Here is a 26426-nt window from a genome sequence, read left to right on the forward strand (position 1 = left end):
GGAGGGGAGGAAAGGGAAGAAAGAAAATTGGGGCTGGATGATTATACATGGTTTAAACCTTAAACTATAGTTAAAATAATCTAAGGTTTTTCCCAACGCTTAATCACATAATTTATATTGAGATTTTTTTTAATGGAAAATTCCAGTTTTTCATTCATCGTACACTAAATTTGACTACATTCTATCAGGATCCAATATCTTTAATTGCTTTTTTAAAAAATAGCAGAGAGGATGGGAACGGTGGTCAAAATGGCCTGGTAAATGCTGATTTTTACAATTATCACTGTTATCTGAACAAGATTCAGAAGCCCAGTATGAACAGGTCACGCTTGTAAGCCCAACAGCACCTGGGCGTCAGAGGCAGGGAGATCTGCAATTCAAGGCCATCCTAACCGGCTTTAGCAGCTCAAGCATATAAATCCCAACCTTGAGAAAGCTGAGGCTGGAGGATTGCAGCTAGTTTGAGGCCCTCCTGGATTATAGTGTTAGATCATGTCTCAAAAAGCAAAAGAGAACAAAACAGAAATAATATACAAAACAGAATTTAATAGTTTACTAGAGAACTTTCTTTACCGATAGTATTCCATCACTCCTCCATGCCCACTCCCACCACCCCATCCCCCACCCCAGCCTGTGATGGTTTATCCCTAGAAATGAGCCATTCTTTCTAACACAAGATTCAGAAAGTATAAGGAGAAAGAATTGAGTTTAAAAACTAGCTCTTTCTTTATGTGGGCTTTTATTTCTGTATTGCTCTTTTTGCGGGAAGGGTGATATCAAGAAAAAAATAGCTGAAACAACAAATTAAAAAGACGAGAATTATATAATATAAAAGGAGACCATTTTGTAACGTGGTTTCCATCCCCAGACAACTGTGCAATGTCAGCCCGACTGCAGTTCCTTTTCCGTAGTTCCCTAAATTCCGTAAATAGTCGCTTCTGCAGTTGGTTAGAAACCCAACTGTGGGAACAGTAGCCTCCTCACACCACTGCTATTCAACTGGAGACTGTGGTTGTTGCTCAGTCGCCTCTTGGGACAAAAATGCCTTGCTTTCACCCCTAGGAAATGGATTACAGTGGCATTCTTCTGCTATTTAGAAAGCCTCCATTATCAGCGAGGATCATCTATAGAAAGGCTCTGAGCTGCAGACCACTGAACATTTGCTGGATAAAATTTAAGAGGTAAAGAGATATTTGTTTGGGCGCCAAGCTAAAATTTGGATTTTGACAGATGACTTCCCTTTTAGTTTTCAGTAGCGGAGCCTTGGTTTTCCGCAGCACCATTTCCACTGCTCTATGGAGCCCATTCATTCCCGCTGGGCTGGCAAGGAGCAGGGGTGGGAGGGAGCCTTGGGAAGAGAGCAGCTGCAGGTTGGGAAGTAACAATGGTGGCTGCGAATTCTTCCAGCCTGCCTTCCATAGCTCAGCTTTTCTTGTTTGAATGTATTGTGGAAATCTCCATATCAATAAAACCCACACGCAAATCATTTGTTTACTTCTTGCATATTTCATAGGAGAAACAATCCCCCACCCTGTCCATCATTTTAGGAAATAAAAGTGTATTTTAGTAAAGAAAAAGGAGCAAAGACGATTTAACTGCTTCTACTCTGTAAATACATTTAGCAAAGATAAGAATTAAATGACAGCAGCTGTGTCTTAGAGAAGCCCACAGCTCACAGCCTGCTCTCTCTCTTAAGAAGGCCACACCCATGCACTTGGGTATTTTTCTGACTGCTTCTGCTTCTCTCCTTACTCTTATGTTTAAAACCTGTTTTAAAGCCCTTTAATAAACCCAACTCTGCTTCATTTAAAAAATGGCATAGAGAAGATAGGACATGATAAATACCTTATTGAAAATATTGTCACAATTAAAAATTACTGCATTTATTATACATATTTCTTTGTGTGTGTGTGTGTGAACTTGTAAGAAGAAATTCCAATTTTTCCAGAGTTGGAATGTACTCATGTATGAAATTACCAAACACACACACACACACACACACACACACACACACACACACTGGACTGGTGATTTGAATAAGAATGACCCATAAAAGCATGCAGAGGTCAGAGGATAACCTGAAGTGTGAGAGCCTCACCTTCCACCTTTAGGACAGGATTTCTGTCTTGTTTGCTATTAACCTCCCAGGTTTATGTGGTTTCTAGAGATCCAGACTTGGGTCCTCACACTTTCATGGCAAGTATCTTTTCTACTGAGCCATCTCCCCAAGACAATTTATTTATTAGACAAAGTCGCATTGATTCTAGTCTGGCCTCAGACTTTCAATACAGCTGAGAATGACCTTCAACCTTCAACATTCCTCTTGCTCCCAAGTGCTGAGACAATAGGCCTTTAACACCAGGTCTGGTTGGTTTTTTTTTTTTTTTTTTTTGTCTGTTGGTTTTTTTGGGTTTTTTTTTTTTTTTGGTTTTTTTGATACAGGGTTTCTCTGTGTAGTGTGTAGCTTTGGAGCCTGTCTTGGAACTCACTCTTTTTTTTTTTTAATATTTTTAAAGGTTTATTTAACTTTTTTTTTTTTTTTAATGTGCATTGGTGTGAAGGTGTCAGATCCCCTGCAACTGGATCTTCAGACAGTTGTGAGCTGCCATGTGGGTGCTGAGAATTGAACCCGGGTCCTCTGGAAGAGCAGTCAGTGCTCTTAACCACTGAGCCATCTCTCTAACCCCCCGAACTCACTCTTGTAGTCCAGGCTGGCCTCGAACTCCCGAGCACTGGAATTAAAGGTGTACACCACCACTGCCCTGCTCATCAGGCCTGTTTTTAAGTGGTGCTAGAGACTTAAACCCAGGGCTGCATGAATGCTAATCCAACACTCTACCAACAAAGCTGCATCCCTAGCTGCACACACTGAGTTTAAATTACACTCAATTTTAAATAAATGTTCTAGAACTTGGTGTGAAAAATGGTAGGTGCAGTGGAGGACGGAGAATTGAAGGAGCTGTGGAAAGGATCTGAGACTTGGCCCTGTGCGAGGCCAGAATAGGCATTGGTGAAAGCACAGCCTCAGTTGCAGTGGAGACTCCAAGGTATTGGAGATGCTGGGACCATGGGGCATTCACCAAGGACAGTGGCAGGCAATTGCAGAATGGATCCAGCCTGAATAAGACACAGTGTGCTGTGGATGGCAGAATCAGAGCAGAGAGACTGCCCAAGCCCTTTGGAGCCCAGAAGTTCATAAGTGAGCCCCAGATCCTGGACACTGAGCTTTTTATATAGTTGGGGTTTGGTTTTATGTTTCTCTGATTATAATTTTCTCTTGTTTTTCCCTGTTAGAATAAGAAAGCATATCATTTTGAGACAAGGTCTCACTGTGTAGCATTAACTATCTTGGAATTCACTGTAGACCATGGCTGGCCTTGAATTCACAAAGTTCTACCTGCCTCTGCTTCCCAAATTCTTAGATTAAAGGCGTGAGTTAGGAGGCTTGATTTTTTGCTGTTGTTGTTTCGTTTTGTTCTCTATGATTTTGCAGGAGTCCACAGTTGAGAGACATTAGAATTTGCTAGGGTTTTTCTGTGTTACAGCCCTGGTTGTCCTTGAACTCACTCTGTAGACCAGGCTGGCCTAGAACCCACAGAGATCCGCCTGTCTCTGCCTCCGGAGTGCTGGGATTAAAGGCTTGTGCCCCCACCGCTGAGCATAAGACATTAGAATTTTAAAAAGATCTTGGGCTTTTTTTTTAAAAATTGTTTTTCTCTTTTGGAGATCTTAGACTTTTAAAGTGTTGAAAGGTTATGGTTTGAAGTGACGTGTTTGTGTGTCAAGGTTGACTGGGATGAGAGTGGGGTGGAAGGTCATAGTTGTCTTCAACTGTCAACTTATACAGACTTAGAGTCAGGCTGGAGGAGGAAATGTCAACTGAAAGATTGCTTTAATCAGATTGGTCAGAGGCTATATCTGTGAGGCCTTTAGTTAATGGCTAATGCCTACTGTGGGTGGTCCCATTCCTCGGCAGGAGAAAGGTAAGTGAGTGAGCCAGAAGGAGCAAGCCAATAAGCAGCATTTGTGCAGTTCTGCCTGAATTCCAGTGTGCTTTGGTCATGTTGATTTAAAGGTCGTTGTTTTCTTGGTGTCCTCCATCATCCCCTCTGGGCTCTCTCTCTCTCTCTCTCTTCCTCTTCCGTGGGGGTTCCCTGAGGGGACAGAGTTCATGGAGATATCCTGTTGACTCAGTGTTCCTAGGTCTCTCAATCCACAAAATGTCTGTCTGTCTTTGTTCCCTTCAGCCGCAGGAGGAAGCTTTTCAGATGATGGCTGAGCAAGGCACTGAGTATGAATATAACAAAGTATCATTAGAGGTCTTTTTTTTTCTGTGACAGTCCTAGCTGTCCTGGAACTCGTTCTGTGTAGACCAGGCTGACCTCGAGCTCACTGAGATCCATCTGCCTCTGCTTCCTGAGTGCTGGGAGTCAAGGCTTGTGCCAACAAATGACAAAATTAGCTGTCATTTTATTGCTATTGGTTTTGTTTTGTTCAAGACCAGTGGTATTTGGTTTTACCCTACATCCTTGGATTATCTAATCCCAGGTTCTTGATTTCTTAAGCAGTGTCTGGTATGGATGCCATCTCATGGAGTAGACCTTAAGTAAAGTCAGATACTGGTTGGATACTTCCTCAAGCTTTGTGACACTATTGCCCTAGCACAGAGGTTCTAAACCCATGGGTCAAATGATCCTTGCCTAGGGGTGTCACCTAAGACCATTGGAAAACACAGATGTTTACATTATGATTCATAATAGTTGCTAATTAGTTATAAAGTAGCAACAGAAATAATTCTGTGTTGGGGGTCACCACAACATGAGTAACGGTATTAAAGGGCTGAAGCATTAGCGAGGTTGTCTTGCAGGCAGGACAACATTGTAGATCAAAGGGCTTGTGGCGCTAGTTGGTGTTTTCATGTCTCTTTTGAGAGTGTAAAGGGTTCCTTCCTGTATCAAAGATGCTAGAACGTAGGGATGAAGGCTCTATGTAGGCACCAGCTTGACGTCTCCATGTTCAATGAGTTGTGTAGGTGTTGTCTTCAGCAATGGGACCTCGTCGTCAGTCTTAGTCACATAGTAAGGGGAGTCCCATGGAACCCCTTTGACCAACAACTCAGTTAGATGTAACCCAGTCCTGGTACTGGACGATTCATTTGTGACAAAAGATATCCATGTAGAAGGTCGGCTCCCTCTTTATGGCGATTTCATTTACCTTGTCTTCATATAGGTATATATTTTAGGAAGTTTCTACTGTATTAGGTATCCATACTACTCTTCAAATGACCCTTAATTTTAGCTACCTCTCCCCATATTATCTCCCTTAACCCCTCCTCCTCCCTTCTTGACCCCGTGCTCTGTCCTCCATCCGTCCATAACTATCCTTTTTATTTGTTTTTTTTTTAAGATTTATTTATGTATTATGTCTACAGAGGTTTATGCCTGCAGGCCAGAAAAAGGCACCAGACCTCATTGTAGATGGTTATGAGCCACCATGTGGTTGCTGGGAATTGAACTCAGGACTTCTGGAAGAGCAGTCAATGTTCTTAACCTCTGAGCCATCTCTCCAGCCCCTTCTTATTTGTTTTTGTTCTTTGTTTTTCAAGACAGGATTTTTCTTTTTTTTTTTATTTTTTTATTTTAAAATTATTTATTTATTTATTTATTATGTATACAATATTCTGTTTGTGTGTGTGCCTGCAGGCCAGAAGAGGGCACCAGACCTCATTACAGATGGTTGTGAGCCACCATGTGGTTGCTGGGAATTGAACTCAGGACCTTTGGAAGAGCAGGCGATGCTCTTAACCTCTGAGCCATCTCTCCAGCCCAAGACAGGATTTTTCTATGTGACAGTCCTGGCAGTCTTGGAACTCATTCTGTAGTTCCGGATGACCGTGAACTCACACAGATTCACCTGCCTTTGCCTCCCGAGTGTTGAGATTAAGGGTGTGTGCCACCACCCGCATGGCAACTATTCTATTTCCCTTTACTAATGAGATGTGTCTGTACCTCATCCTCTAGTCCTTTATACCTAACCTCTGTGGTTCTGTGGATTGGATTGTAGCTTGAATATCATTGACCTAATAGCTAAAATCCACGTATAAGTGAATACATACCATATTTGTCTTTCTGAGTTTGACATACCTCACTCAGAATGATTTTTTCTAGTCCCATCCATTTACCTTCAAATTTCATGATTTCATTTTTTTTTTTCAACAGCTAATATTCCATGACAATGCCCTGGGTTCCATTCCCAGCACAAAATGAAACTGTCATCTATGGATCATACTAGTGCTGGACTAGACCCTTTCACCAAAACAAACAAGTAAATAAAAATTAAAAAGACTCTTTTAAAGTCACTTACTGAGGTGCAGTCAGTACTGAACTACACTCTAATCCCCCCTCACCCCATAAGGTTTCTCTGTGTAGCCCTGGCTGTCCTGGAACTCGCTCTGTAGACCAGGCTGGCCTCGAACTTGAGATCCACCTGCCTCTGCCTCCGAGGGCTGGGATTGAAGGCGCGCAGCACTACTGGCGGCAACCACTCTATTCTTTTAAACTGTTCCCTGTTTTCTTTTGGTTTATAAACTAAACCACTCCTCCTTCTCTTCCTCCTCCCCTCCCTCTCTGTCCTCTCCATCCCTCTTGTCTTCTGGCAAGCCTCACGTACCTCAAGCTAGCCTCAAACTTGTTGTGTTGCCGAGGATAACCTAGGACAACTCTGAACCTTCTGTCTGCGCTCCTGATCCTGAGTGCCGTGATCACAGACTTGTACTACCACACCCAGTTTTACTTGGTGCTGGGGAATCAAATTCAGAGATTCCTGCATCAGAGGCAAGGACCTCACCAGCTGAGCCGCTTCCCCAGCCAGCTGGAATCCCAGTTGGGAAAACACAATTTATAATTTAGTCGCACTTCATTGACTTAAATTATGCACACTCTCGCAGAATGTATGTTGAACCACCTTTGTCCAGCTCCCTTTGTTCTGCAAAGCAGATGGAAATTAGGTGGCAGACTGGGAAGGTTGCCATGGTGCTCTGGCTACAGGGATTTAACCGTAATCAAAGGCAAGGCCAGACTCCCCTCCCCCACACACCCAGTACCTGTGTCTCACATTTCTCCCCAAACTTTGCCTGGTCAATGATCCCCAAAGATCTTCTCCTGCCGTGTGTCTACTTCCCCAGTGCTGAGATTACAGGCATGTGCCACTGTGCCTGGCTTTATGGTCTTAGGTGTTCATGCTTGTGTGGCAAGCACATTACTGTCTGAATTGTCCCCCAGCCCCTTCCTTGCACTATGGAAAATATGTCATTTTATTTGTTTAAATTAATCCCAACCAATCATTAAGTTCTGTCAGCTATATTTGAAGATCACCTTAAGAACACTTGCGGAGCTGGGTGGTGGTGGCACACCCAACTTTAATCCAAGCACTTGGGAGGCTGAGGCAGGTGGATCTCTGTGAGGTAGAGTCCAGCCTGGTCTACAGAGCGAGTGCCAGGTTGTCAGAGGGCCCAGTGGAAGACGCGATGTGGCGGAATATTTGACCTCTTTAAACATTGTGTTAGTTTTCTTTTGTGGTACTGTGAAAAAAACACCAGGACCAAAAGTAACACATAGATAAAAGGGTTTATTTTGGTTTAGCTGCAGAGGAAGAGCCCCAGTGACCTGGAGGCATAGCAGCAGACACCAAAGCTGAGAAGTCACATTTTCAACCTCAAACTTGAAGCGGGGCACACTGGAAGTGGGGCAAGGCTCAAAGCCCAGGGGCTTCCTATAGCAAGGCCATACTTGTAAAGTTTTCATAACCTCCCCAAATAGCGCCAAAGCCAAACTCACTGGGGACTGGAGTTCAAATACCTGAGGCTTTTGGATGTCATTCCAACCTCCACCAATATGTAAATTCAAACAGTGGCCAAGCTTCTGAATGGTGTTGGAGTGGTCCAGAGTGCCAGTCCTTCCTCACTGGAGCAATTTCAGCCAATCAGAGTCTTTTAGAATTAACAGTAGAATTAGCAGCTTACTCTCTTGGAAATTTTAAAGTTTTGGTATAATTGATATGGGTCTGTTTTTTTTCTTTCTTTTGGCGGGGAGGGGTGGTTAGAGATAGGGTTTCACTGTTTAGTCCTGGCTGTCCTGAAACTGACTCTATAGACCAAGTTGGCCTTGAATTCACATAGATCCACCAGTCTCTGCCTCCCAAGTTTTGTAATTAAAGGTGTGTATCACCACTGTCCAGCTGGGTCTGTCTGTTGTTTCTAAACTCTGATTAATTCTTTGATAAATTGACTGGAAATTGCCCCTGTTATGGTTTAAGTAAATGCTGCAGGTCCCCTAGTGCCTGCAGCAGGCCACTAGTCCCAGGCAGGGGGCTGAGTAGTAGGTGAGAGACCTCGGTGGGGCAGCCAGTCCCACGAGGAGAGACAGACAGATGGGCACGCCACCACAAGACCACACCATAGGACTCCAAAGGCAGCTGATCCGGCAGGGAGCCATGTGGCGGGTGAGAGACAGCCGGATAGGCACACCATGCAGAGTGAGGTTGGATCTTTATTTAGTGGGTTATAGAGGGGAAAGGGCGGAAGGGGAGAAGAGCAGAGAGAGGGGCAGAGAGAGAAAGAGAGAACAACAGGGGTGGTGGGGAGCCATAGCAGCAGCTACCTCTCAGGGAGAGAGACTGAAAAGGAAGGGACTCAGACTAGAAGCTGAAGATCAGCCTTGCCTTGGTGGACTGGGAGGGAGTGGGCGTGGCTTGTCTCTTAAAGGGACAGAGCAGACCATTACAGCCCCCTTTTGATAACAGTCCCATAATCTACAACTCCCAGTGATGCTGGCCTTAGGGGCTTGTTTATTTACATGCATCCATTTGTTGTGTGTTTACATGTGTATGTACATGCCATGGAGCTCTCCAGGAGTCAAAGGACAACTTAAGGAGTCAGTTCTCTCTATTATCAGGGTCCCGGACCTCAAAGTCAGGTTTTGAGGCTTGATGGACAGTTTCTTTACCTATTAAACCACATATCAGGTCCTGATTTTTTTTTTTTTTGAGACACAGTTTCATGTAGTCCAGGCTGATCTTGAACCACTTTCCCTCCTGCCTCTACATCTCAAATGCTAGGATTATAGACATGAGTCACTGCATCAGCTTAAGAGGATATTTAAGAAAAATATTTCTCCATCTTCTTTTAGATTAAGAATGGAGCTGGGCCCAGTGGTGGCGGTGGCACACACCTTTAATCCCAGCACTTGGGAGGCAGAGGCAGAAGAATCTCAGTGAGCTGAAGTTCCCCAAAAACCAACAAGGAGATTGAGTCCCATGTGTAAAAGCAAAGAGCTTTTATTTTATGCAAGTTTGCAAACTCCCCCTCCCCACATGTCCAATGTATTGGAGTAATCGGAGAGCCCCAAGCTCAGTTAGGGTTGGGTTTTTATAGTAGTAAAGGTGGGGGTGAGGGGTCTCTGAGGTTTAGGACCCCTGATTGGCTGACATTTGTCTAGGAGTGTCCTGGTGAAATGCTGGCAGTTTTCTATTTACAGTGCTTGGAATGCCAGGGATTTCTTTGAATTGTCTGTTCTTGGGTGGGGGTCGAGTAATCTCAGTTTGTGGTTCTTCCTGCAAGGAGGTATTGCTTCAGGGTAAATAAACTACTGAGACTCAGGATGGCTGAGTCCTACACTGGCAGGTGATAATGGTTGGAAGTAAAGAACTTCCTTTGGGCGGTCTGTTTCTATTTAGTTTATCACGGCTGGCTCCTACATTGGAGACCAGCATGGTTTACAGAGTGAGTTTCAGGACAGCCAGGGCTACACAGAGAAACCCTGTCTCAAGGGGGGGGGGGGGGGCGGAAGACAAAAAACAAAACAAAAGAGTTGAATTCAGGTTCCAGAGCAGCCAGTGACCTTAATCACTGAGCCATCTCTACAGCCCCCTAACTTGAATTAAAAACAAAACAAAAGCCGGGTGCTGGTGGCACAGGCCTTTAATCCCAGCACTTGGAGGCAGAGGCAGGCGGATCTCTGTGAGTGTGAGGCCAGCTTGGTCTACAGAGCGAGTTCCAGGACAGGCTCCAAAGTTACAGAGAAACCCTGTCTCGAAAAACACACACACACAAAAATAAATAAATAAATAAATAAATAAATTTATTTAATTAATGTGTTAGTGTTTCATGTGTGTCCCACAGCACAGCACCCACACAGAAATCCGAGAACAGCTGTGGGGGTTGGTCCTCTCTCTGGTTTGTGGCTAGTGCCTTTACCTTGGGAGCCATCTCAGCAGCTCTCCCCTCCCAGGCTCAGAAGCACTGGTTGCAGACACACTGACGCAGAGAGACTCTAAATGGCTGCATGTTTGTCCCCTGCATCTGTGAACAGCAGATTGTTCCAGGGTGAACCTCGTAAGAGGCACAGAGGTTCTCCCCAGCCAAGCTCCTAAGGTGGTCTCTGTATTCAGGATATTTTAGTAAAGAAGCCCACTGTTGAACCTTTTTAAAAGCTGCTTTCTGTATTTTTAGATGTGTAAGAGCCGTTGCTCTCTCACCTCTCATGTTGCTAAGCAACGAACCATACAGTTGCTAGGAGATGAGCTAGCAAGGTTGGGGGTAATTCTCAATTTAATCACCACCTTTCTTGTCACCTGACTTGACAGCTTCAGGCAAAAGAGAAAATAGTTCATGTCAGATAAAAAGGTTAGGGAGAGCCGGGAGCCCGGTGGTCCTGGGAATGAAATGCAGCAGCTAGGGAGAATTGGAGGGGAGAGCCTGGGCTGCACGGAGAGGTTCCAGTGCAATTTCCTTGCGTGAGTCATGGAAAAACCTTAAACTGCCACTCTGAATTTCGTCTTCTGCATACTTCTGCCTTATCTGAAAAACAAATTAGGAAGAAAGTGGGAGAAATCTTCCAGTTCCCATTCCTAAATGTATACAGGAGAGTAGAGATCATGGAAGACTGACAGTTACAGAAGCGTTCGCGGTTCTTTAAAAAGCCCAAGTCAAGTCCAGAGGCTGCAGCCTGGCTCATGGACTGCTTGACCAGCTCAATCCACAGCACCATTTAAACCAGACTAAAGATACACCCAGGAGAGGGAGGCAGTAGGGACAGCAGGGGAGGTAGCAGGGAGAGAGGGGAGGTAGCAGGGAGAGGGGGGAGGCAGCAGGGAGAGGGGGGAGGTAGCAGGGAGAGGGGGGAGGCAGCAGGGAGAGGGGGGAGGTAGCAGGGAGAGGGGGGAGGCAGCAGGGAGAGGGGGGAGGCAGCAGGGAGAGGGGGGAGGCAGCAGGGAGAGGGGGGAGGTAGGAAGGAGAGGGGGGAGGTAGCTGGGGTGCAGATACAAATTGAGTTTGAGACCTTCCTGGGAAACATGTGACTATCTATACCCAGGGCCTGCATAGCTTCAAGTCACACAGGGTTCTAGCACAGAGAGGGGTGGGGGTGTGGACACTGGATGGCATCCCTAACTAAGAAGCTATTTGCAAAGGTCAATAGCTGGCAAAAGGAAAATCAGTGTTCTCCAATGGCCTGTCATTGGGTATGTCAACCACACTCAGGGTGCCCAAAAATAGTTAGCCAACACAACATGGACTTCCTATTTGTTTTTGTGGGGGGACACTTTATAAATATGATAAAGTATATAAATATAATAAAGTTTATAAATAGAATAGTTTTGTTTTGGCATTTTGGTTTTATTTGCTTTTTGTTTTGGAAAGAGAGAAATAACATAAAGTTGGGTAGGTAGGGATGACCTGGGGAGAACTGGGGGAAGGGAAAACGTGATCAAAATATATCATATGCAAAAAACTATTTAAAATTAAAAAGAAGAGTAGGGGAAATCAAGATGGCTCAGTCAGTGATAAAGTCACCTGCTGCCAAGCCTTTGCTCAATTCAGTGATCCAACGTGGTAGAATGAGACCATCAACTCACCAAAGTTATCCTTCAACTTCCACATCCACACATATGAATAAATAATTAAGTAAATGAGTAGGTAAACAAATGAATGCGAAGAAAACAGGAAGGAAGCAGCTGTTGTGCTCTACCTCAGTTGTGTCTGAAATAAGAAACCCAGCTCCAGACTTTCTAGTACCCTGTAAAAGACTGGCTCTTTGGGGCTCTATTGTAGTTACTGTTGCTAGCAATCAGGAAGCTCTGGGATACTGTTGCAAGGTCCTTCAGAGCCTCTGTTTGCCTAAACCCAGAGCCAGTGTCAGAAGCACCAGAGATAAAAATCATTGCAAAACATCCAGCTTCTGTTATTCCCGGTGGCTTTATGCGGGCCATCTAGTTTGTGTTCACTGACAATCTGTGTAAAACGGTGGCTTCACATAAATGGCTCATCAACATCTTCGTCCCTAATGTAAGTCCTCACTGCAGAGTGATAGGAAGATGTTGGGAAGGAGATTGATTAAGACACGATACATGTTCTGCTGCTGCCGGCTTTAACTGAAAGTATAAGAAAGAGTTTGAAGATGAGGTAATGAGAAAAAACCCACCAGCAACAACAGCAAAAATCCTAAATATATTAAATAAAGAATAAACTCAATTCAAGATTTACATTTAGGGCTAAGGATGTAGCTCATTTGGTAGAGTGCTTGCCTAGTATGCATGAGGCACAGAATGGTGGTCTGTGTATGCATCTAATCCTAGCACCCCAGAGGCAGAAGCTATGAGTTCGAGGCCAGCCTGGTCTACACAGTAAGTTTCAGGACAGCCGGGGCTAAGAAGAGACTCTCCCTTCCTTTTAAATTTTATTTGTTTGTTTGAACATGTGTTCTTTACTAGTAACTCTGGCTGTCCAGGAACTTCCTCCGTAGCAAAGGTTGCACCTGCCTGCCTCTGCCACCTACTTGCTAGGATTAATGATGTGTGCTACCTACCACACCAACTTGGAGACACCCCCCACCCCCGCGTGCGCCTGTCTCAAAAAAATAAAACAACCTCCTATCACACACACACACACACACACACACACACACACACACACAAATCCAGGCGTTGCTCAAACACTCAGAGGTAGGATGGGAGGGTCAAAAGTGAAGGTCGTTCTCGGCTACTTAGTAAAGTTGAGGCTGGGCTGACGTCTGTTACCTACCATGCCTGCCGCTGTGTGTGATAACAGCCAGCCAGGCCCAGGGTGGTACAATCCGCTGTACTCAGAGGTCTGCAGCAGGAAGATTGGCGTCTTAAGACAAGTCTTTGGTAATTTAATGAGCCCTCATCTCAAATGCACATATTTTGGGGACTGGTTCTCTCCACCATGTCAATTCTGGGCATGGAGCTCGGCTCCTCAAGTTCTGTGACACAAGCTGTTACCCGGTGAACCGTCCCACCCGCCCTTGTTTTGTTTTTGTGTTTAGTAAGGATCTTATGTAACGTAGCTCTTGTTAGTTCTAATTTCATATGAAGCAGGTGCTAGCTTTGAATACCTGGGCTTCCAGTTCTGATATTACAGGCGTTTATCACCAAAGAGGAACCTCTCTTGCTTGACAGGGACCGAAGTCAAAGCCTGAGATTTTCTGGTTGTACTCACTTCTGGCCCTTCCGGGTCTCTTTCTCCACCAGTAGAATATGAGAGGGAAAATCCCTACTTTAATTTTAAAGCCCTAGGACACTTGCGGCTGTGACTGGAATGGTGACTGCCATAGAAAACACCATGCTTGACCTCATCCTGCGTATTTCTGGGAGGTGGGATTGTGTTCCCTCGGACTGTAACTAGAGGCCCGGCGTTTCAGAGGTTTTCCTGTCAGCAATATCGTGTCTGTTTGGACTGCTATCCAGGTTAACTATTCTCTTGTTTGGTTAAATAGGAACTTTGTTTTGCTCTGTTTTAGTGCTGACTTGTTGCCTGGCACTCTCGGACAGTCTGGTCCTTTTGCCTTTGGGGGACATTGTTTGAGTTCCTGCAGCCACAGCCAGACAAGTCACTACCAGTACCCTTCATGTGGCATTGCCCCAGGAATGGCATACCTTCCCTCCATTCCTCAACAGAATACTCTCTCCACAGAGGCCAGTCGCTTAGGGCTGGGCAGCTTTAAAAAGGCAATTAACATAATGTAAGGAAGCCTCACAAACTGAAGGGGCCATAGTTCAAATTAGGCTCTAAATGGTGTGAGTTGGGAACAATGAAAAGAGACAATTATTTGGTGGGCATTTAAAATTTGTTTTCTTAAAGCTTCGGGTGTGTTTCCTTTCCATCGTGGCTTGAGAGGCGTGGGCGAAGGTCTCCCAGAAAAGAGGTGCAAGGGAGAGGATTACGTATAACTTACTGGAAGCACAGAGAGCAGATTGATGTTGAGAGCGAGGCTGGGTGGGTGCCAGGAGACGTCCCAGGGGAACGGTGCTGCCAAGCAACCAGCACACAGAGAGCTGACCTAGCCTTTTCTTACCGCTGACTGCTGGCTCCGAAGGTCTAGCGGAGGGCTGCATTGAAAGGCCCAGTATGCTTTAAAGCTATCATGGTGACTCCAGAGCAATCTGAATTCTGAGAAAATAGTAGAAGGGAAAGAGAGGTGGTATATCCATCGGCTCTCTGTGGAAGGACTGTTTGGCTTGGGTGGGACATTTCTTGAGACAGCTCCGCATGGCCAGACATTCGCTGTCACCATTCTCTCTGTGCCTTTGAAATGACTGATTTGGATCCAAACACCCCCAAATGCTTCCTAGATACTTCATGGGGGTGGGGAAGATATAAAGAACACATCGTTTTAGTCAGCAAATTTAGGTTTAACAATGCTTTTCTGGGCGGTGGCGGTGTATGCCTTTAATTCCAACACTCCGGAAGCAGAGGCAGGTGGATCGCTGGCTGTGTTCAAGGTAAGCTTGTCTACAGGAGTTCCAGGACAGCCACAGATACACAGAAAACCGTGTCTTAAAAACCACCACACACACACACACACACACACACACACACACACACACACACCATTGTTTTTGTATAGCCAGAACTGAAAGTCAGAGGCAAGGGTGGGTGGGCACACAGGGCAAGGAAGAAAGAGTTCGAGATGTTTTCCTCACTAATCCTCAGTGGTCATCTTATCAATGAGAAATCTTAGATCAGAAAAGCAGAGTCCAAAGAGATGGAATCTGGTGGTGACAGAGAGAGACTGGAAGCAAGGCATGTTCGCTCTTCAGCTGTAACTGACTCGCTACAGCATGCTATAGGTCTGGACAAAGGAAATCACAGAGCAGGGAATGCTGGAACTCAGTGCAATGTCTTGCCCATCCTAAAACCACACATTCATTCTGTTTCTCAATCAGCTCTTAATTTTTAATCTTTCCTTTGGAAATATGATATTTAAGCATACTAGAAAGTAGGCATGGGGGTGGATTATCACACAGATAAGCAAGTAGCTTCCTATAGTCCTATGGTGGTGTGGGTGCTGCACGGCCTGACGGCCTTCTAGGCACTGTCAGCTGCCGCAGTCACATCTTCCTGGAGACAGCAGTCATTCTTCTTCTCCACAGCAACCCCGGAGACCCAGAGATTTTCGTAGGATACAGTCCAGGAACCACATGGGACACAAAGACTTCTGCCCTTCATAACAAGCTGGTTGACGCCACTTAAAGTAATAAGGAGAGGGCCATGGTAACTGTCTTAATGTAAAATGTAATAACAGGGTGTCTGGAGCTTGGCCTTGGGTCTTTAATTACTTTCTCTTCACCTTTATTATTGTCTTAGACACACTGTCGCCTCAGCTACGGAGCTTTGGGTGCAGGAATTTTGTTTGTCCTTTGAGAACATGCATTCAAAGGCAGAAAAAACACGCAAATGGGAACTTTTTGTGAAAAGGTTTATTAACGTTTTATTTTCTGTGTATAAGTGTTTAGCCTGCTGTACGTGTGTGCTTCATGTGTATGCAAGGTCGTTGAGGAAGTCAGAAGACGACATCAGGTCTCTGTAGTTACAGTGGTGAGCCACCACATGGGTGCTGGGGATTGAACCTGGGACCTCTGAAAAAGCAGCCAGTGCGCCTGGCCATTGAGCCACGGGGATTTTCTCCTATTGGTTCTTGGCAAGTTACTGGTAGCAGCACACAGATGAGGCGCCTCTGTTCTGTTTTTTCATCAGTGCTTGTTTCTGGTGACCCACACTGTCAAAGAGATCCCTCATGGCTCCTCACCTGGGCTCCACAGGAAGTTCTAGGGTGCTTCTCAAATGTTGGGGAGTCTAATTTTCCCAGTAAATATTTTATAATAATTATCTATGTAAACACATTAGGGTTTTGTTTGTTTAAGATTTTATTATTTGTGTGGGTGTGTACGTATGTGTGTGAGTGTGTGCTTTTGTGCACTTGGATGTGTGTCCCCAAAGAGGCCAGAAGTGAGATCTGAATTGCCAGCCCCTGGCAGGAGTTACAGGCAGTTGTAAATCTCCTGGTGTGGTGCTGGGAGCCAAACTCGGGCCCTCTGAAGTAGCAAGTGCTTTTAACAGCTAAGTCGTCTAGATCCTCAGCCCCCAGATACACTAACTTGCTTCAAGCCAAGTTTCCAAATCTCTTACTTATTTGAAAAGAACCTGTCATTTTTATTACTATGTGTGTGTGTGTGTGTGTGTGTGTGTGTGTGTGTGTGTGTGTGTGTTTTGTGTAATCCTAGGGATTGAACCTAGGGCCTCAAAAATATTAAGCAAGCTTTCTACCGCTGAGCTATATACTCCGCTGTTATTACTTTGAAAATTATAGTTTGCCTTTTGAAGCAGAATCTCCCACTGTAGCCCAGGCTGGCCTGGGACTGTCCTGGGACCTCTCTAAAGCACTACATGCCGTTCATAAGGAGCAGACACTTGACATTTTTTTATGTTTCTGTTAGTTTTTCTTTTTGAGATAGAGCCTCACCATATAGCCTGGGCTGGCTTGAAATTTTATTTCTATGTTAATTTTGGGTGTTAAGACATGGACAAGAGAGGTGAGCCATTTGCTTGATGACGGAGAAGTAGTTCTGTGGAATAGCCGGGACCCGAGTGTAGCTGAGTTCCAGAACTTATGACTTAAAGATGACTTCATTATGTTCCTACTCTCAATAAATGTATAATCTAGTTGAGGGAAACATGACTAAGCCACATTTTCAGAAGCCCAGTAAATTATGTAACATAAGCATATATATATAATTAAGTGCTAAATTAGATGCTGTCGACTGAGCGCTTCAGGAGAACATGGAGGCGTGGACTGGGAAAACAAGATCTTAGGGAGGAATGACCTTGAAGCTGGCTTTGAATGACCTCTGAGCTGTACTTGAAGAAAGCGTTAGGAGAGGAGTGACCAGGACCTTGTCGTAGAGGATGAAGCAGCCATCCTGCCATCCTGCCCGGCTGGGGGAAGCTGGTGGGACTGGCTGCTCCGGCTTCGAAGGCCTTTAAGGCAGAGTTTAAGCTTACAGTACCAACAAGAAAACCGTCATTAGAGACCTGGAGCAGTGGAGCAAAGGGACAGAAGGGTGTTCACAGAGAGGGGGTTTGTGTGCTGGCTTTGGTGACTCAGAGCTGTAACCCAGCACTTAGGAAGCTGACCCAAGAGGGTTGCTGCAAACCGAGGCCAGCCTGAAACCACAGAGTGGGGGAAAGGAAAGGCCCTGAAGAGGTGACACACGAGCTGGTCTCTGACACAATTGGCTTTCTTAGTGAATGTCGTCACCTTGGCCCAGGCACTGGGTCTGGTGTTAGAGAGAATCCTGCATGCCAGGCTGAGCTCAAGAAGATCAATCTGTTGCTGAGGGCACAGGAAGAGGGAGAAAGATACCTAAGTACAAATAATTGAGTTTAGGTAGAAGACCTCAGCCAGAAAATAGTTTATTTTTTTTTTAAATTTAATGTTTTTAATTTATTATATATACATGCCTGCAGGTCAGAAGAGGGCACCAGATCTCATTATAGATGGTTGTGAGCCACCATGTGGTTGCTGGGAATTAAACTCATAACCTCTGGATGAACAGCCAGTGCTCTTAACCTCAAAGACATCTCTCCAGCCCCAGAACAGTATTTAATATTACAATGTGTGTGTGTGTGTGTGTGTGTGTGTCATGCAAACACATGTAAACCATAGTGTACATGCAGAGGTCATAGAACAACTGTATCTTAAGACTTCTGAACCCAATGTAATTATTCATTCTGGGTTACAATTTACTGTCACACCTTCATGTGGTACTAGGGATTGTAGATGGACTTTTTTGTTTTGTTTTGTTTTTTTGTTTTTGTTTGTTTGTTTTGAGACAGGGTTTCTCTGTAGCTTTGGAGTCTGTCCTGGAACTAACTCCTGTAGACCAGCCTGGCCTCGAACTCACAGAAATCTGCCTGCCTCTGCCTCCCAAGTGCTGGGATTAAAGGCCTGCGCCACCACTGCTTGGCTCGTAGATGGATTGGGGGGGGGGGCAACAGCTCACAAAAAAATGATATGGAGACTTATTTTTAACTATGAAAGCTTAGCCTATAGCTTAGGCTTGTCCCATCAGCTCTTAGAACTTAAATTAACCCATTTCTCGTCATCTCTGTGCTGCCGTGTGGCTCCTGCCTCTGACCTCTCCTCCTGCATGCCCTGCTTCCTCGGCACCAGGCTGGTGACTCCACCTTTCTTCTTCTCAGAGTCCTTTCTGTCTTCCTACCGAGTTGTTGACCATTCTGCCCTTTATTAAACCAATCACAATGACACATCTTCACACAAAGAATATTCTGCAACAGGAGATTGTGCCTGCTAGGTAATTATTTTACCCACTGAGCCACTCTCAGGTCTCTTTCTCCTCAGTCAGAACGAGGCATGATGGTGCAGGCCTGTGATCTGAAGGCAGAGGCAACAGGAACACAGCAAATGTGAGGCCAGCCTGGTCTACATATCAGGTTCCAGGCCAAGGATACACAGATTGACTCTTGTCTCAACAGATAAAACAAAAATGGTGGTATCAAAGCTGAGCACGTGGCATTGGTTGCTGTCCCTGTTGCTTGGTAAATAGAAGGGAAAGGTCATTTGCACCCAGGCGTTCAAGAATACCATGAACAACACAGTAAGACTCTCATCTAAAAAAAAAAAAAAAGAAAGAAAGAAAGAAAGAAAGAATGAAAAGAAAAGAAAAGAAAATAGAAAAGTTATCTCGGCATTGTTCTCTTTCAGTCTTTGCCTTGTGGCTGTCCCTTTCTGGCCAGGCTCCTAAGCCATGGCCTGCCTTACCGCCAGAATGTTCTGAAATGCAGTTTGGTGCAGTTTTATGTGCAGCTCGGCACATAAAAGCTCTGTTACCAAAGCTGATGACCTGAGTTCATTCTCTGGGCTCCACATGTTTAGAGGAGAGAACTGACTTCCTCAGGGAGTTCTGTGACCTCCATGTACTGTGGTATATGCTGTGCACACACATACAGAGAAACAGATGTGATCTTCAGGGCCTGCAGGAAAGGCTCTTGCAGAAGACCTGGGTTTGGTTTCCAGGACTGTCTAACTCCAGTCCCGGAGGATTAAATGGCTCGTCTTCATTCTTTAAAAAAAACCAAAAAACAAAAAACAAACAAACCAGGTGGTGGTGGCGCACGCCTTTAATCCCAGCACTTGGGAGGCAGAGGCAGGCAGATTTCTGTGAGTTCGAGGCCAGCCTGGTCTACAGGAGCTAGTTCCAGGACAGGCTCCAAAACTACAAAGAAACCCTGTCTCAAAAGCCAAATATATATTTGTTTTTATGTGTATGGGTGTTTTGCCTGCATGTATGTACGTAGTGCCTGTGGAGGCCAGAACAGGGCTTCAGGTCCTTCAGAACTATGTGGGTGCTGGGAAATGAACCTCAGGCCCTCTGGGAGAACCAGTTCTTAACTGCTGAACCATCTCTCCCATCCCCCAACACCTCTCTGACCTCCAAGGGTTCCCAGATATGTGTGATGCACATAAACACATGCACACATACATATACACATAATAAAATAAAATTAAATTAAAATAATAAACAAATGTACACTTTTAAAAATGCAGTTTAAAGGATTGAAGAGATGATCCCATGGTTAAGAGAACGGGCTCTCACCGAAGAGCCAGATTGGTTCCCAGCACCCACATGGTGGTATATGCTACTAACTGCTGTCTAAGGGATCTGATGCACCTTCTGGCCTCCCAAGGAACTGGACATACATATGGTACACGTACATACATGAAGACAAAACATTTATTCACATAGATTAAAATAGGGAAAAAAGTAAAAAACAAAACCAAAAAACTATAGTTGGGTGTTGCGTCACAATCCTTTAATCCCTTCCCTCGGAAGGCAGAGACAGGATCTCTGTGAGTTCGAGTTCAAGGCCAGCCTAGTCTACAGAGTGAGTTCCAGGACATTCAAAACAAAACAACCCCCCAAAATAAATAAGAAAGGAAACAACCAAACAACCAGTTTGGATCATCTACTTGTTTGCTTCTTATGAGGCCCCAGTCAGACCCCTCCACTCTTTTCAGATTTTCACCGATCTCCTTTTCCTGAGGTTTTTCTTTGTTTGCTTTTCTTTTTCTTTTCTTCTTTCTCTCTCTTTTCTTTCTTCCGTCATGTGGGGTCTGGGCAAGTGACCTTACCCACTGAGCCATCGTGCAGGTTTGAGACTAGATTAGTGCTTGTCTAGCATGGTCAATCCCTAGGTTAGATCCCGGCCTGAATAAAACTGGATGTGGTGCATACACTCCCAGTTCAAGGTTGTCCTCAGCCGCAGTGCTGGAAATCAACCTGAGGTACAGGAGACCCTGCTGACACAAAGAAAGGAAAGACAGAAGGAAGAGAAGCGGGGAGAGTGTGCCCACCGACTCCCTCGGAGGCTTGCAGAAAAAAGCAAACGTCACAGTGTTAACTACGAACAACATAGAGTATCATGAAACAATAGTCCCACAGCCTGTTCAGGCGCTCGGCTTCACAATGTTGAGGATAAGGAAACTCAGACTGCCAGGAGCTTTTACAAAAAGAGCCAAAGAAAGCAGGGAACAGGTTGGAAGCCCATGGGGATATTTCTATCATCTGTTGACTAGGATGAGGGGTTCTGATCCCAAGGACATGACGACGGGGTCAGCCCCGTCTCTTCTCCCTGTTCTTGGCAGCAGCCTGCCATGCCAGAAAGAGCAATCTGTCAAATCTAGTTAGAGGAGAAGAAAGCGAACAATGGTGCCCAGCTTCTAACTGACAGTCCATTTAATGAGGTGGAGGAGTCAGGTGGGATGTGCGTTTCGTGTGCTTGAAAGTGGGTCCTTCAGATCAATTCTTTCTTCAACTCAATGTGTAAGACATCTCTAACTGGATTCTCATTTACCGCACCAAAAATCTCCAGCGCTCTTGGCTTTCTAAATTCGTGTGCGTCCAGCAAAGGTAGAAGAGAGCCTGGGTCTGTTTCCGAAGTGAGGCTGAAGCAGGATTCGGTTCCATCGTGAGTGGCTTGGGTGTGGCGATGTGTGCACGCTGCTGGTTTCTTCTTTGTATGAAGGTATCCCAGTGACGTTAGCATTTCTCTCTTTGAAGTCCTGTAATACGAGGCTTACCATTCTGCTGCTGAAACTTTAGAGCCATCTGAAATTTTATTAGTCACGAGTAAACACATTGTAAGATGCAAACATATTTAATTGTAGTTTTGATTTGTACTTTAAATGGCCTCTCTCATCAGGGTGATTTATCTCTTGTATCAAAACTGGATTTCATGGGGGGTGGAGAGATCTATTTTTTAAAGTCCCGTTGAGTGTCTTTCTTAAATTAAAAATGAATTAGACAATTTATGCTTAAAAATATACATTTGCACAATCTAACATTTCAAATAAGCAAGGCCTGTCTGTTAAGCTAATATACCAAATTCCAATGCTTTACTAATTTAATGTGGCCATCCTTGGTGTGGGAATTTAGTAATGAGCAAAGTATAGGGTAGTGTGGGGCGTACAGGTGTCCTAAAGGTAAAGAGAATTTTCTGTGGGGTGGAAGAGCTAGCCGGGAAGAGTAAGCAGCAGACTGGAACTCGCCTGTCCCTGTTGTTACCTATCGATTTTCTCAGCTAATTGTCACGGCATCGGTGGCCTGTGTTTCTGCTCTCTCCACTCAGTAGTTAAGGAGATTAGTCCAGCAACACAAAGAAATGCAGCCAGGCTGCCCTCCGGTTCCTAGAGCCCAGAATGTCAGAACTCCTCCGGTTCAGATAAGAAACACTAAATATTCAAAACCACTGAATTCATAATAAGGTGCTAACCTGACATCTGTCTTCTGGTCTCTCGGTCTCTATGGATACGGATGAGGCAGAGGCTGTTAGCCTGGTGTGTTCACACCATTTCCTTTACTGCGTGTGGGTGATCTTTTATCTTCTTTTTTAAAAAAGTTTACTAGAATTTATGCATTTTGATCTTTTATTTTCTGACAGTGTCTGCTCCCCACCCCCATCCTTTGTTCCTTTTCTTTTACACAGCCGTAATGTTATTAATAAACGCAAGCCTGTCCAGGTTTCAGCAGTCAAGGATGTATGTGCATACGTGCCGCGCCCTCGTCGCTTTGTGTGACTCTTAGAAACAGAAATGGCTCCGTGCCGAACTTTCTGTTTGACTTGCTGTTTTTCCGTCTGCTCCGTTGGAGATCCTTTCATGGGATGTTTGCATCTCTTTCCTTCTGGCTGCCGCACAGGGTGTCGGTGGCCACCCTCACTTGGTTTTATCCAACCTTGTTCCTGTGCTCTTGAAATGACTTCATGGTGTAAGTCAACACCTAACTGGGTTTGTATTCACAGGGCAGGTTGGAACAGGCTTTGTGGCTGATTGGAGTGTTACTAGCAACAGACCAGAACGGAAGGAACCCATCTCAGCACCCTGAGCCCCAGGCCTGTGGTCTCAGTGCATTTGTTATACCCCTGCCTCCCAATCGTTAGCCCACCACTTCCCAGTCATTTATTCCTTATGTTTGAGACGTTAGTAATAGACTCACAAGGGTGGTGTTGAGGAGCTGGCGTGAAGCAGCACCCAGAAAGACCAGCAAGCCTGGTGTACTGAATTATGCTTGCACTTCTTTTGAGATGGCCATTCAAATGAACTGCTTTGGAGGTGGCTCAAAGAAGGCTGGCTAATAAACGGAGCTATGGGTGTGACCAGTGGCCTGGAAGCCCTGGAAAGGTGACTTGGTGATGCACACCTGTAACCCAAGCCCTCGGGAGAGGGAGACCGAAGAAGCCAGCCGTGTCTAAAACAAAACCAAGCAAAACGCCACTCACTTGCAGCAAGAACAACAGCAACGAACAAAAACTAAACTGAAGGAACGAGAGACTGGCAGCTCGGTGACTGTGGATCAGCTCTGTGGCCGGGGTGATGTTTGTCTCGTATAATATAAGGGTAACAGGAATGCGTGGCCTTTTCCAAGCCCCACCTCATTCAGCCCTCACAGCTGCCCTCTGTGGACTGCATTTCTGAAAGAGAGGATACAGGAACGGAAAGTACTTAGCACAGTTTGGGTGTAAACGATGTATGTGCTGCTAGGCTGCGCAGACGTGTGCTGTAAACTCTGGGTTAGAGCACATTCACGGTCCCTTTAATGCTTTTGTTAGTTACTCTATTTCTTTTGACGTGGTCTCAAGTGACTGAAGCTGTCTTTGAATTCCTGATCCTCCTACTTCTGCCTCCTGAATGCTGGGAATACACGTGTGTGCCATTACACCTGGCTAATGTGTCTTCACAAAGCATAAATTCTTTGGGTGCCTGCTGTGTATCTAATGCCTTGCTGTATATGTACAAAATATAAAGCACAGGCTGGATCCATCTATCTATCTATCTATCTATCTATCTATCTATCTATCTATCTATCCATCCATATCCATCCATCCATCTATCTATCCGCACATGCCTTTAATCCCAAAACTTGGGAGGCAGAGGCAGGTGGACCTCTGTGAGTTCAAGACCAGCTTGGTCTACAAGAGCTAGTTCTGGGACAGGCTCCAAAGCTACAGAGAAACCTTGTCTTGAAAAACAAAACAAAAAAAAAAATTTTTTTTCCTTTAACTACAAAGGTAAATATAAACCCATGACATCTGCCCGGTTGCTCTAGCTGAACCTCACCGTGAAAGGGAGCCTTTGGAGGGTCTCTCCAGGGCTAACCAGCAGGTCTCAGGGGCTGCCTGAGGCTGAGGCAGCTGCCAAGCATCTGCTCTGTCCCCGCCTTCAGCCCTGCCAGCAGTATGCAGATATCCCATTGTTTTGAGCACAACACAAGCGGATATTTAGCTGGCAGATGAAATCCAGGAAGACTATATTAAGGAGCTGGGTTATTCATGCAAAGAGCCTGATTTGTGGGTAAGGTTCGGGGAAATTAACCTGTGTGGTTTCACAACTGGCTGCTTATCCCTCTCCTCCCAGAGAGCTCCTTCTCTAACCTACAGAACCTGTTTTTAGGATGTGTGTAAGCGGACTCATCCCAGCCCCAAAGTGAAATTCCAATTCGATAAAAAAAAAAAGATCACTTCAGCTGTTGGAAGCCACATGTGAATTTCGGCCTGAAAACCAGTCAGGCAGCAGATGGGCAGAGAGCTTGGGATGGATGACTCCCGAGGCCTGAGCCAGCCGGTTTGCCTTAATTCCAGGCTTAGCTCAGAGAGAAACAATGTGGAATGCTTTTCTTTTAAAGGGGCAGTGCTAAATTTTTCTTTTTGTTTTGTTTTTTGGTTTTGTGTGTTATTTATTTGAAGTATTAGAGATTGAGCTCAGTCCTACCCACCAAGCACTCTCTGTTCTTTTGTTTTGTTGACAGGGTTTTACTTTGTAGTCAGGTTGGCTTGAGGTCCTCCTGCCTTGGCCCCCAGAGTGTTGGTACAGGTGTGCCCCATCATGCCCAGTTTAAATTACTTGGTTTGTTTTGTTTTGTTTTTTCCAAGACAGGGTTTCTCTGTAGCTTTGGAGCCAGTCCTGGAACTAGCTCTTGTAGACCAGACTGGCCTCAGACTCACAGATATCTTGCCTCTGCCTTCCGAGTGCTGAGATTAAAGGTTTGCATCACCACCGCCCGGCCTAAATTACTTTTATAAGAAAAAAAAATCTTATAATGTGAAAAGGGGATCTCCCTCTTTCTTTTTCTGAGACACGGTCTCCTTTTGTAGCTCTGGCTGTCCTGGAAGTTGTTCTGTAAATCAGGCTGGCCTCACACTCAGATATCCACTTGCCTCTGCCTCCTGAGTGTTGGGATTAAAGGTGTGTGCTGCCACCACCCAGGTGGTGATATTTCTAAGAGAGAAGAGGGGCCTCTTTCTTACACTGAGATTTCTTTTCTTTTTTTTTCTTTCTTTCTTTCCTTTCTTTTCTTTTCTTTTTTTTTTTTTTGGCGGGGTGGGGGTTATTTTGAGACAGGGTTTCTCTGTGTAACAGCCTTAACTGTCCTAGAACTTGCTTTATGGACCAGGCTGGCCTCAAACTCAGAGGTCTGCCTGCCTCTGCCTCCCGAGTGCTAGGATTAAAGGCATGCACCACCAATCCCAGCTGAAGAGAGTTCTTAGCAGCCAAGTTTAATTGACCCACACATCTAGAAAGAATAGATTCTTAAGTGCAAGGTGTACAGAGTGTACTTACTGGGTTAAACTACTGTAAGGTACGTAGGCCCACAAACCAATGCTTTATTCCTCTATACTCCAAAGATATTGGTAAAGGAAAGTGGATGTTATTGTTTGGCTTCTACACCCTCTCCTCCAGCAGAGAAGAACTGAAAGCCAGGAAATCCCCATGTGTAATATAACCATGAGAACGCTAACCAGTCTGTTCATAATGTCCCATTCCTGGTTAGGGAGACAGTGTTTTTTGTCTGTCTTTTGAGACAGGGTTTCTCTGTAGCTTTGGAGCCTGTTTTGGAACTAGCTCTTGTAGATCAGACTGGCTTCAGACTCACAAAGATCCCCCTGACTCTGCCACCCAAGTGCTGGGATTAAAGGCTTGCGCCACCACCGCCCGGCTGGGAGACAATTTTGAATTTAAGTCTGGATCAAGGATGTGGGGATACAGAGATCCTCCATTCTGAGGCAGTGAGGTAGCAATAAGAAAGAACCAAAGAGGCTGAAATCTCTGGCCTGACTGGAGACCTGACCTTTCTGTTGAGTGGGCCAATGGCCTGGCTCCAGGACCACCTCTAGGAAGGCAGGTCACCCGAGGCCATTCTAAAGAGAAGATGGAATATACCTTAATGAGATAATGTGCCTTTCCTTCCCAGAATTCCTACCCCACTCACTATCCCACAGGAGCACGTGGCTCTGGCAGGCTTGCCCTTTCCCCCAGTTCCCTCTGTGTTGCTAAAAACCCTTTAGATTACCTTCCTGAAGCTAGCTAGCCTCAGGGTCTATTCCCTTATTTGGCCAATCCTTCCTCCTGAGGCTGACTACCAAGGTCCAGCTATCAAAGCATTGAAATCCAGCAATCAGAAGTCCCCTTTGGCTCACTTAATTAACATGCCCAATTAAAATTAAACACCTCATTTAGGGGGCAGGGTTTCCCCTCATACCTTTTATAAGGGTCATT

General features: G+C 45.1%; 1 long non-coding RNA gene across 3 annotated transcripts in view; it reads left to right on the plus strand.

The window, feature by feature from the left end:
• Nucleotides 1–26426, plus strand: part of LOC146891009 (uncharacterized) — a 37932-nt gene that overhangs the window by 249 nt on the left and 11257 nt on the right. For 2 of the 3 annotated variants that reach the window (XR_014997939.2, XR_014997943.2), the window contains exon 2: nt 1063–1181. The exons of the other annotated variant lie outside the window; for it this stretch is intronic. This is a non-coding gene — a long non-coding RNA (uncharacterized LOC146891009). The remainder of the gene's footprint in view (nt 1–1062; nt 1182–26426) is intronic. 3 annotated transcript variants of the gene reach the window in all.

Source organism: Myodes glareolus, chromosome 19 (genome assembly GCF_982192425.1).
Source record: "Myodes glareolus chromosome 19, mMyoGla1.1, whole genome shotgun sequence".
NCBI lineage: Eukaryota > Metazoa > Chordata > Mammalia > Rodentia > Cricetidae > Myodes > Myodes glareolus.